Below are 12,110 nucleotides of genomic sequence, written 5' to 3'. Positions count from 1 at the left end.
CGAACCACCCAATCAGCTGTTTAAATCGCTGTCTTGCGAAGCTTGGGTCCCGAAAACACCCGTTTTGCGAGCGCGGAGGGAGCTGTCAAAATCGTCATCTAGCGAAAATCGGTTTGCGAAGCAGGGACCAAACATTGTCCAGCGAAATTCCCCCGTAGGAATCACTGTTTTGTGAATCGCTATAGCGATCGCAAAAAGTCAATGTCTAGTGAAAAAACTGTCATGCAGGGTGACTGTCTAGCGAGGCACCACTGTAATCTGGTTGTCTGTCCGATGGCTGGAGCAGGGCCGAAATGAGAAGATTTGCTCCTTCTATGTCTCCAAACCATCCAGTTCACCGTGATTTTTCTTTCTTCCATATCTGAGAGAGAGACTGTCGGCCCTTAGAACTCCTGCAGAGTTCTAAAATTTTGGTTAAATTCCTGTAGCTGAGCAGCAGAAGTACAGGGGTTGATGGCAAAATAGCTTCAAATTCCCCCCCGATTTAGTCCATCCGTTTCCCTCATTCACAGGCACTGAACAGTCTCGGTAACTCACTCTGAGACATTAGTGGGAGAAATTTTAAAAAAAACTTTTCATTTACTTACAGTTGAACAGAAAACAGCAAGCTAAAAACATGAGTGCTTTCAACAACAGGCTTCAAACAGGTAGAGGGGGGAAGGCAGAACAGAGAGGCGGGGCTTGGAGGCAGAATAGGAACTATTGGTTTGTGTTGTTAGTGATTGACAGCCCAGAGAGGCCCCGCCCAGTCGAACCTACTAAAAGCAGGATGCGAGGTTGCAATAACTCCATCAGGAAGAAGCCTGGGTTGATTCCTTTCGGGGGCCTTTTTTATCATCCTCTTAAAATCAATATCATTGGTATTCTCTTTCCCCATAAACAAAATGGGCAAAGCCATCTGCTATGTAGCAAGGCAGGAAAACCACAATCATCCTTTGCTGTCAAAGGAACCTCAGAACAGTTACGTAACCGAGTCAAGTAAAACCAAATAAAGAAAAAAAAATAACAGTAACAACGCAATGTAACAGTCGCCTTGCGAGCGTCAACAAATTAAACAGAGCCGCAGGAAGAAAAAGGATGTATTGATGATTTTGCGGGACGTTTTAATCAAAATATTTCCCTGGGCTTTTCTAGTCGGCCGAGAGAAGAATGTGGCAGGCAGGAATAACAGCAGGGGGGAAAAATAGAATTTAAAGAAAAGCGCAGGCTAGTGGCCAGTTGGAAGGGCTGATCAGGAACGCCCGAGAAGGTTACGCAGCAGAATAATGGCGAGCGTGAACCGGAGTCACGAGATGACTCTCTTCATTGTCTTCATGGCAGGAGAAATGTGGAGATAAATCTGGTGCGGTGCCGAGAATTCTCGTCCTGATCTCCTTTGGGGAAATGGGTGGTGTGTGTAATAACATCAATTTCTGGTGGGTCTTCGTTTATGGTGCCTCTGTTGGGGTAGCTGGGGGGCAGCTCCAGGTGACTCCAGGTTCATGGGAGGGACTGGCAAATCCAGGACAGGTCTTCCTTTTCTCTCCACGGGGGCCTACCCATGTGGCTCAACTCATCAGCACCACGGACAGTTCCCCTAGAAGGCTGCTTAGAAAACCTGGTGGGGAGCCCTTCGCTGCCCTGCTGGAGTGGGTGCCCTGCATATGTTTCTCTCTCTCCCCCCCCCAGGCCTCATGCAGAGTTATGCTCTGAAAATGGCCATCTGGGCCCAAAGGAGGGGGGGTCCGTGGCCTGTGGGGTGCCCTGCCTTGCCGAAAACGCCCACCCCCACTTTGGCTCCGCAGTGGGGCTGAAGTATGGGAGGAATAGCAGGAATGAACCATGAATCATAAAACATCTCCATTCTCCATAAAGGACCGCAGCCTCGGGAGCTACACATGCCTCTTGGTTCCTGGAGCGGCGTTCTGTCTGTATTGAGAGGGATTGTAGTTCTGTCTGGGTCTGCTTCAACAACGGAGAGGCGATGATGGAGGGCCTGAAAGCAACCTGGATCTCCCCTCAAAGGCCTTTCTGACCCCAGGCAAAGACCAGCTACCATGGCAATCTGATTCTTAGAAACGCTCCCCCCCGGTGGGTAGCTGTGGGTCACCTGGGAGGATGTCTTTTCCGGGGCAAAGATGGTGCAGTCACCCCCAGGAACCGGTGTAGGCCTTGAGAAACTTTGTCATCGTCAGATTTTTATTTATAATTTTTAGTGCCCCTTCTGGGTTGTATTCACATGGGGGGGGGGAGGCTAAACTGTTCCCTCTTAGGAAATGTACAATGCCACCTCTTTTTTAAAAAAGTGGTTTATTTAGCCCAGGGACACATGGAATAAGGTCGTGCCTCTGAGGGAGTGCAGAGTGTATCCCCGGAAGGGCAGATGCAGAAAGCAGGGAAGAAGGGGGCTTCTCGGGAGTTGGAAACGTGGTGTTTCCCGGATGCCAACAGGCGCACGGATCGGCGAGCAAGGCGGAGAGAAAGAGAGAGAGGCTAAACTCAAGAACTAAGATAGAATGAGGGTTGCTGGCTCTGTGTGCGAATTTAGATGGGTCCAGCTTGTAGGTTTGCTGTACAGGTGGACATTAAAAAAAAGAAGTTCAGAGAGAGGATTCATAGTTTTTAAGTTCCATGTTTTAAATATATGATTTCTTTCTTAAATAAGGAGGAGGGAGAGACGGGAGGTTTGTTCTTCGCTGAAGCTGGCATTGGGACTTGGTGTAGATGGGGATGATGGGACTATGTGCTCGACCTGTTCTCTCTGGTTTGGCATCTCTCTCTTTTCCCCTGAGATCTGTGAAGGACGGGCAATATTTCTCCTTTCCGCGCCCTCGTATGTCTCACTCATAGTTAAACCCGTGAACGTTCGCCAAGCGGTTCCAACAACCACCCGAAACGAGTGGGTGATGCTTGAAGGCAGTATCGTCAAGGGGGCAAAGCCAACGTCATCGGGGACGATGGGATGGATGGAGGATCTCAAGTGTCCCCCCCCCAAAAGGACGTCACTCTGCTTTGTACATCATTCAGACAGAGGTTGGAAGGAACTCCCCCATATTCGTAACATTGCCTGTAATTCGAGCAGCAAGGAGACGTTGTTGTTGTGTGTCTTCAAGTCCTCTCCGACTGAGGGCGACCCCGTGAATGACCGACCTCCAAAATATCCCCTCCTCAACACCCCTGCTCCGCTCTTACAGACTCAATCCTGTGGAATCCTTGAGGGAGCCTGTCCATCTCACGTTGGGGGCTTCCTCTTCCCCTACTGCGTGCCATTTTCCCCGGTGTCGCTGACTTTTCTAGAGGATCCTGCCCCTTTCGTGAGGTCCCCAAAGGACGACACACACACACACCCCTCCGTTTCAACATTTTGGCCTCCAGGCTTTGATCGAGAACCGTTTCAAACGAATCAAGTTGGACTCCGCGGGGCTTTGATGAGTCAATTCCACCCTAAATTCCATCGATTCGACGAGTAGTGACTTAATCCTGAATTTCAGCCACGAAGCGATGCTGATCTTTTCTTCCTTCAACTTCGCCTCTAAATTTTTTTTTAAAAAAAGAAAAATGCATCTCGCTTCTCCCACCCACACACCCCTCGAGCAGATCCACCTCTCGCTGGGGGTCACCCTGACCTCGCTCTCCCCTGTATGTCGCTCTCCTGGTCCCTCTCCCCCCCTTTTTTAATGAACACCACGGCTTTCCATAAAACAGCGTGAAGGAAATGAGTCCAGGGTGGTGTCGGTGGTAGTATTTTCCTTGCTTGTTAAACACAGCTCCTTCGGTCTCTGCCAGATGGAATTGCTTCTCGGTCTGCAGAGGGAAACTCTGGGAAAAAAAGGTTAGAATTAACTTGATGGCCCATGAGGATGATGACAATTCTCTGCATTATGTGTTTTTGTGGAGTTTTGCTCTGTTTAAATTGTAGCTACGGTTTCCCTTTTAAGTTTTACTCTGTTTAAATTGTAGCTACGGTTTCCCTTTTAATTATTATTATTTTTTGGGCAGTAGTTTCCACCAACTCTCACGTGGAATTGAATGGCCCTTAAAGAAAAGCATACACATTTAAAAATATGTTCTTAATGGAAGGTCTTACAAGCCAGCAACCATCCAGTTAGTGAAATTCGGCCTGAATATAAAGTTACATCATCATCATCGATCATTTTAATAAGACAATTATGGAAAGATGAGGTTCCTCCTTTGGCACTTTTATACTGTTGGAGTTTTTGCAAACTCTCATGCTGCCTTTAGTAAGTTTGATTGGGAGGGATTTTTCTTGGCTGGGTTGACTGTCAATCTATCCAGGACTAACCAATCGTCTCTTCCCTGCCTCTGAATTCAACAAGAGCCCCGCCTCTCTGCTGAGTGTATCCTTTCCCTTTCTTTAGTCTGTTGAAGTCCGTTCTTGCTGTTGATTTGTTCCCAACTGTAAGTAATGGGATGTTTTTTATCCTTTCTCCTACAAATCTCTCAGAGCGAGTTACTGAGATGGGAAGCACCAGATCATGAGAAAGGGGTGGACTGTCTGAGGAACTTGTAGCTGTTCTCTTCTGCAAATCTATTGTACTTCTACTGTGTAGCAGAAGGAATTGTGCCAGCAGTTTGGAATGCTATATCCTCAAGCGATAGCACTGTGGTCGGACCAAATGAAACCGAACCGAAGCAGGATGGGTGCGGCCGTAAAAAGGTGGGCTTCGCAATTGCAGCCACCCGAGACAAACAGGGCTGGGAGAACTGGATTGAGACTCATTTTTTTCATTTTCGTGCTTCTAATTAGATTTCAACTCACCCCAGTGGCTTCTGCATTCAACCTCCACCCCCTCCGCCCCCTGGCTCTGATGCCTGTGATGGATTGCAGCTTCCTTGCATTGTGGAGCGCCCGCTTGTCCATATTAATTGGGAACCAGTCTGTTTGTTCGGCCTGTCATTTAAAGGCCTCCCTTTCCTGGTTGGGATGGATTGCATTTGGAGAAGAGGGGAAGCGGGAGGGGGCGCAGGGAGGACTCTGTGGTTGGTGTCAAACGGCTGCCAGGAAGTGGAAGGCCAACCAAGGTGGGGAAGGAAGGCTTAACTCTTTGGAATGCACAGAGGGAGGAGAATGTGGTTTGCCTGTAGAGGAAAAAAATAAAGCAATAAGGTGCTAGGTTTGACTCCCGGTGTGTCGAGTTGGCTGTAGAGAGTCGACAATGACGTCTTCAGCTCCAAGAACCCCAACCCTTGGCTTTGCGATCTTGCGAGGATGATGGGAATCGTAGTCCAGGAGATCCAGAGCATCTTGAGTTAGGTAGCATGTGGAAGGGGTGGCCCTCCAGGGGCGTTTGGACCACAGCACCCATCTGCCCACACCCACATGGCTAAGGGAGAATGGATGATGGGAGTTGTAGTCAAGGAAATCTCTGAGGGCGGTGGTTTTCCGACCGAGTGGGAGGTGTCTTTTCTCTTCCTGAATCACTGCCAGCTGGAATAAGGAATGCTGGGTTAGGTGGGAGGGAGAGGGAGAAATCAATCAACCCAGATTATTGTACGTTTTTTAAATTTTGGGTGGGTAGGTGAGGGGGAACAAGTCATTTAAGCTCAGAAAGGTTTGAATTTATTTATTTCTTGCACTGTTCTCTGATGCTTTCTCCGAAGACTGGGTTCAACGCCTCTTGCAGGGTTGTTAAATAAAAGAATACAGTTAAAATATGGGAATAGCCACGAAAATGGAATTGAATGGCCCTTAAATAAAAGCATACACTTTTAAAAATGTGTTCTTAAAGGAAGGTCTTACAAGCCAGCAACCATCCAGTTAGTGAAATTCGGGCTGAATATATAAAGTTACATCATCATCAATCATTTTAATAAGACAGTTATGGAAATGTGAGTTTTTTCCTTTGGCACTTTTATACTGAATTTCACTCGTTGGAGATGCTCCCTATTGTTTCTATCTGAATTAATATTCAAGACAAGAGCTCTTTTGAGCATGTGCAGAGTGTTTTCCAGATGCTGCTATATAAGCACAGTCAGCCCCTCCCCTTAAATTTGGCTGAGGTTACAGGAAACTCCCAGTGGGGTGAAATCAGATAGTTTGATACAAAAAAAGGGGGCGTGCAATTTATTCCCCCCTTGATAGGAATTAATCACCCTCTGTAAGCAGCTGGTGGAGGATTAAATCCAAATAATGGCTCCGGGAGTGGAAGACGGCCTCTCGCTTTTGCAGCTAAACCTCCCAAGGTGCTAGTCCTCAGTGAGTTTCTGTAGCCTCTTGTCTCCCCTGCTTGTGTGGCTTGTGGTGTGTTGTTAAGTCATATCCAACTTAAGGGTGACCCTCGGGAGGTTCTCGAAGCACGTGAGATATTCCGGGAGGGTTTGGAATGGCCGTCGCCCCAGGCAGGGCAGAGAGCGCCGGGAGCGGGAACCGGCCGAGCCCCAAAGTTTGGTGACATGTCCTTGCACGCCGGCACACCGCCACAGGTGCTGTGGCACGGCGCAGCTGTGCTCGGCCGCCGTTTCGTCCCGGGTGCCCGGAGACGGAAATCAGCTCTGTGTAACTAAACATAAACCCGACAGCTGTGGTGGGGGCTTAATCCTGGCCACCCTCTGCCGAGCATCTGTTTTCCTCCGGCCTTAAAGCCTCTTCCTCGCCCGCGGCCGCACCTCGGAAAGGCTGCTATTTTGTGTTTATTTGGGGGCAGGAGGAAAGAGCTGTGCGGTGTAGTGGTCGGAGCAAGGGTGGTGAACCCCATTTTGTGCCGTCCAGTCGGCTCCAGCCTATGGCGGTGATCCTACGAATGTCTTGTCCTCAACAGTTTTTGCAAGCGCCAAGCCATGGCTTCCTTTAGATGATCCGTCCGTCTCGTCTTTGACCTTCCTCTTTCCCTGCTGTTTTCCTCCTGTCCCACCATGATGGTCTTTTCCAGAGAATCCTGGCCCAGTTTTGAATCATGGTGCCTCCAGAACAGACTGGAGTTCCCCAGGCCTTGATGGACTTGGGTGTGGGCGATGGAAGATGTAGTTGTGGTTGAAACCGCTTTTTTTGCGATGCTCGCTTTCCCTGCTCCTTTTCCAAAAGTTAAAAAAAGGGGGGAAAGAAACCAGTTTGGCTCAGCTTCTCTTATTGCCTAGTGTGAATTCAAAGCAGGCAATTCTGTCTTGGTCTGCAAGGGACCCACAAGAAAAAAGCTGGGGGGGTTTCCTGCTGCAAGCGTCGTGCTGAGCCGGGCATTGATTTTCATAAAAGTGCCAGCAAAGAATACAAGATGAATTGGTGAGCGGGTGGGGGGGGATCGGGGGGAACAGGTCGGTGGGCTGGGGAAAAAGTCTGGCACCCGGCCAGCGGGGGGAGGAGGAGGAAAGCGAAGCACTCGGGGGCCCCCCCCAGATTTGTTCAAAATTTGGAACAGGAGTATAATATCAAAATAGCTGAAATAGAGTAATAGGAACAGCAGTTTTGAAGTCCCCTTTAGTTAAGCCTTTAGGGGGGGAAATCAGAAACCCAGAGCGGGTCTTTTACGAAGCCAGTGGATCTTGATTGCTTGTTCAAGACCCAACTGGACTCCCCCAAAATTCGTTCCATCCGGGGGGGGGTGCCCAACAATACATTTGAACATAACTTTTTTAAAAAAAAAACATGCAAATGTTATTTTTAGATTTGAGGCATTCCTTCGTTTTAAGGCAAAACGCAAGAATCTGGACCTTAACCAGTTGAATCGAACGTGTTGTTTCCGAGATTGGGAACGTGATGCGAATGGGTTTTGTTACGGCACCTTGATTGTCGAAATCAAACCGAAACTGGTTTGATTTTGGTGTGAAATTAAACACTTTTGATGGTTCTGGCTTGACCCACCTTGAGGATTCCCGAGACAGCCTACAGAGAGATTTTAAAACAGTTGGAGCAGCGATCATTTATTATAAATTGCTCAAATTTATCTCAAATTGTTGAATGTTTGTTGTGAGATGATCTGTCCTTGTTCCTCCCTAATTTCTCCTCGGAAAACGAAGCTATCCTTCTGATTTGTCCTCGGTTTCCCCCCCGTAGAGATCTTTTGATCTGCGGTGGAGTGTTCATATTTTAATAACTAAAAATGCTAACGAGTTCTGACTGCAATGCTGGAAGAGGGAATCCTCATACAGTGGGCGCTCACCCTCCCTCCTCGCTTTTGTTAATTAGCGCTTCACTCCCGGCGATTCTAAATGGGTTTCCGTGGTAATCAAAGCCCACCACCAGAGTGCCTTAAAACCTGTGGGTTTATTAACATGGGAGTTGAGATGTCGGGCGAGATGGGGTGGTTGAAGTCATGATGAACATGCGCGGAGAGACAGCTTCGGAGAGGCGCTGTGCGCATCTCCTGGTTGGCCATTTATCGCCCTTGTTAGCAATCTGGCTGCTGCGTTTTGGACCTGCTGAAATGTCCGAACAGTTTCCAAGGGCAGCCCCACGTAGAGTGCATTACAGTAATCCAGCCGTGATGTCATCAAAGCATGCGCCTCCGTGGCCGGATCGGACCTCGCCGGGGATGGGAGAGTGTTTGCTCAGTCATAAATTCCCTTGATTCAATGGGCTGATTCTGGCGGCCGTTTATTAGACTTAAGCGTCAGGATTTCAGTCGCTGGGTGTAATGATCACAGCGAAGTAGCTGCTGGGGCCATCCATTTCTTCAAACCTGGCCTGACTCCGAGGCAACCTCGCCTGCCCCTTTTTCAATTTCTTGGCTTCGGCGTGGACATTCGCTCTCCTTGTCTAAACAAAGGATGCTACCGCTTATACAAAGCAAGCCTGAACCCATTTGCCAAAGCCAGGGAACTGCTAGGATTTTTCCTGCCCACGGTCAGGAAAAGCCTGACCAGGCAGTGTGGGAAAGGCTCTTCCAGACAATATACACACGTTTGCACAAAGCTAAAATACACTGTCGCTCCGGGGCCCGGATGTGGCAGAAACAACACCGGCCCATGGAACCCTTTCCTGGCATGCGTCAGAAAACTTTATTTTTGATTCCTCTTGTGCTCATGGGATTCCCTAGCCAAACCTGGATTATTGTGCTTTCCTGTTAGGAATGCTGCTTTTGTTTACTGGCTTTTGAGTGTGGCATTTGCTTGATCCATCTTAGCATTTGTTTACTTATTGGCTTTTTTTAGCTATTAAATATTGTCTTTTAATGATGTCAGACGCCTTGGGTCTCTTTTTAAGTAGAAAGATAGGGTAAAAATATTTAAAATACATACATACATACATACATACATACATACATACATACATACATACATACATACATACATACAGACAGACAGACAGACAGACAGACAGACAGACAGACAGACATACATACATACATACATACATACATACATACATACATACATACAGTATTTTTCGCTCCATAAGATGCATCTTTCCATAAGACGCACCAATTTTTTAGGAGAAGAAAACAGGAAAATATAATCTGTTTTCTTCACTCCATAAGACGCACAGACTTTCCACTCCCCTGTTTTGTGGGGAAAAAGTGCGTCTTATGGTGCGAAAAATACGGGTACATACATACATACATACATACAGACAGACAGATAGACAGACATACAGACAGACAGACAGATTCAATGGGTTTACTCTAATTGCTACTTACTGTGTAGTGCAACAGAATTTCAACCAGTGCGTATGCGTGCATCACACAGAATATGAGCAGAACGAAGAAATGTGCACACTTTTCCAGTGCATTAAAAACAAAATTAAAAAAATCCATTTTTATATTAACAGCACCTTCGTTTTCAGGTTGGTTTGGTGTCCAGCCCCCCCTTTTAAAAAATAGCAGCTCTTAAAAGCGTTGCTTTAAACAATCCTGTCCTGACTGCCCCAAACGAATGAACTGAAAGAATGCAAAACGTGCGTTCGGCGTTGCCCGCGCCGTTGTTAACCACCGAAATCACAACAATTCTTAAGAAGTGAAGAAACGAGAGGCGAGGTGTTAATTGGGAAGGAATTGGAGTGAAGTAGGATCCTTCAGGAGCTTAGATTTATGTATTTTGGTGTGCCAGGCCCACTGCCCCAGCCCTGGAAGTATCCAGGGAAAAAATTAACTTTTGTTTTTGTTTTTGGTGAACAATGCCGAATATTCTTTCGCCAATGAGGGCCCCATAAGAGCAAACTCGGTCAGCCCTGAGACCATTTCCTGTTTTCTCACAGAAATCACAGCCTATAGGAAATTGGTGCTTAAGATCCAGCTTTGCCTTCTGGAAAACACGGGACTTTTATTTTATTTTAATGTTTAGCGCAGTCTCCCTATGGATTTTCGGGTTTTACCGGGGGAGGGGGGAGAGGAGTGAAGTCCATAACAAACAAAATGGGAGCTTTTCCCCGACTTTTAACGGGACGAGTCCTCTTTCCAGCTTCCCGACATGTGAAAGGGACAGAAAGATGGAGGAGAGACGAACCTTAATGATGGAGGTAGAGCCAAGGAAAGGTTGTTCGTTCGTTCGTTTGTTTGTTTGCTTGCTTGCTTGTTTGTTTGTTTGTTTTATCCCCCGCCTACCTGGTTGATATGACCTCTCTAGGCGCCTTCCAAACACTGTTAGCACTGGTTTTTGTTTTGGATTCAGGGGAAAGAAAAAGGTGTGTACATAAGGCAGGAGAGATATATTTAACATGATTTAGATTGTGGATAACAAGACACCCCCCTCTCCAAATAATAATAAAATCGATGGACTAATTCTCAAGATATTTGGGGTTCAGAGAAAATTGGGTGGTGGGACAGTCGGAGCAGAAATCCTTCCCAAAACCAGTTAAACCAGTTACTAGGCATGGGGTTTGGGGATTTCCAGACCGACAGACCCAATAATTCTCCATTCTGAGACTCGTGACTGTGGCTCGCCCGGGAGAAAGGCTAGGCCTAGTTCCCCCTCACCTGAGCTAAGCCTAGCTCTGCCCAAGCTTTCAGAAAGTTAAGTTCCCAGCTAGCACTGGGGCAGGAAGAGGAAGTTTGGGTGAAGCTAGGCCTAGCTCAGGCGAGGCGGAACTAGGCCTCGCCTTTCTCCCAGGCGAGCCACGATCAGACAGAACTGCCAGAAATGAATGCCCCTTCTGATTTTGCCAGTTTGATACTCCCAATAATTAGCAATGAAAAAGGGGATGGTATTATAAACAATATTTTCTAGTGTTCGTTTAAAAAAAAAAGACTTGCCCCCCCACCCCTGCAAGAGCAAAGGGGGTGCTCCTGTCTCTCTTCCCTGCTCACTCCTTCTCTTTGGGTTTCTCCCTCCTCCTCCTCCTCCTCCTCCTCGCCCTAGGTGAACCCGCCGGGTTGCTATGGCAACGGGATGCAGCTGCGGCTTTGAAGCCGGCTGGGTGGCTTTAAGTGGGCATCTTTCAAGGGCCGGGTGGGTGACAGGTGGGGCGGGCGGCTCTCGAAAGGGTGCTGGCCGGCGGGTGGGCCAGGCTGGGCTGGCTAGGGGGCTGCGTGGGCAGGATCTCGGCACCTTCTGAGTAAGTCCGGATGAGAGTTTCAGATCCTTGCCTCTGTTAAGCCAGAACTCTGCAGGACCAGCCTTCTCGTCAACAGAGGCTTGTTATTCTTGCTTGTTTTATGATTTATGAACTCTGCATTTGCAGTAAAGAGTGAGTAAAGCATGAAGTAACTGCTGGGTAACTCAGTGGCTGAGGTCTCTCTGGCTGCAGAGCTGAAGGTTGTGAGTTTTAATTCCCTGCTGGGCCTCTTTGATAGGAGCTGGACTGGATGATCTATAGGGTCCCCTTCTAGCATTGCAGTTCTAAGATTATTTTTATTGTTTTAACATTAATACTAACATGCATATGTAGAACATATAGGCATACAGCATAATAATAATGCTAACATGCTGTCATCTCAGTTTTGATTTATAGTGGCCCTTTTTCAGGGTATTCTAGGTAGAGGATGCCCCGAAGTGGCTTCCCATTTCCCATTTCTTTTGGGGGTGCCCTGGGACGGTCCGGCTGGCCCGAGGCCACCCAGGCTGTTTTTTCTTGAGCCGCTTCATAAACGGAGATCCAGTCCTTGAGATACCATGAAAAACAAAAGTCATCTCGGAGGGCTGGGCTGAACGGCTGGCTGGCAAGATGGAATGGTACGTTGTAGAGGCTGATGTGGTGGGCTAAAATTCGCACCCAGAGCCCTCCATGCAGCCACATTTTGCTG

General features: G+C 47.7%; 1 protein-coding gene across 2 annotated transcripts in view; it reads left to right on the top strand.

Moving 5' to 3' along the window:
* KCNN3 (potassium calcium-activated channel subfamily N member 3) overlaps positions 1–12,110 on the top strand; it is a 55,542-nt gene that overhangs the window by 11,867 nt on the left and 31,565 nt on the right. The gene's annotated exons all lie outside the window — the stretch shown is intronic.

Source organism: Pogona vitticeps, chromosome 15 (genome assembly GCF_051106095.1).
Source record: "Pogona vitticeps strain Pit_001003342236 chromosome 15, PviZW2.1, whole genome shotgun sequence".
Lineage (NCBI taxonomy): Eukaryota > Metazoa > Chordata > Lepidosauria > Squamata > Agamidae > Pogona > Pogona vitticeps.
The sequence above is the reverse complement of the archived record's forward strand: the minus strand, read 5'-3'. Positions and strand labels throughout refer to the sequence as shown.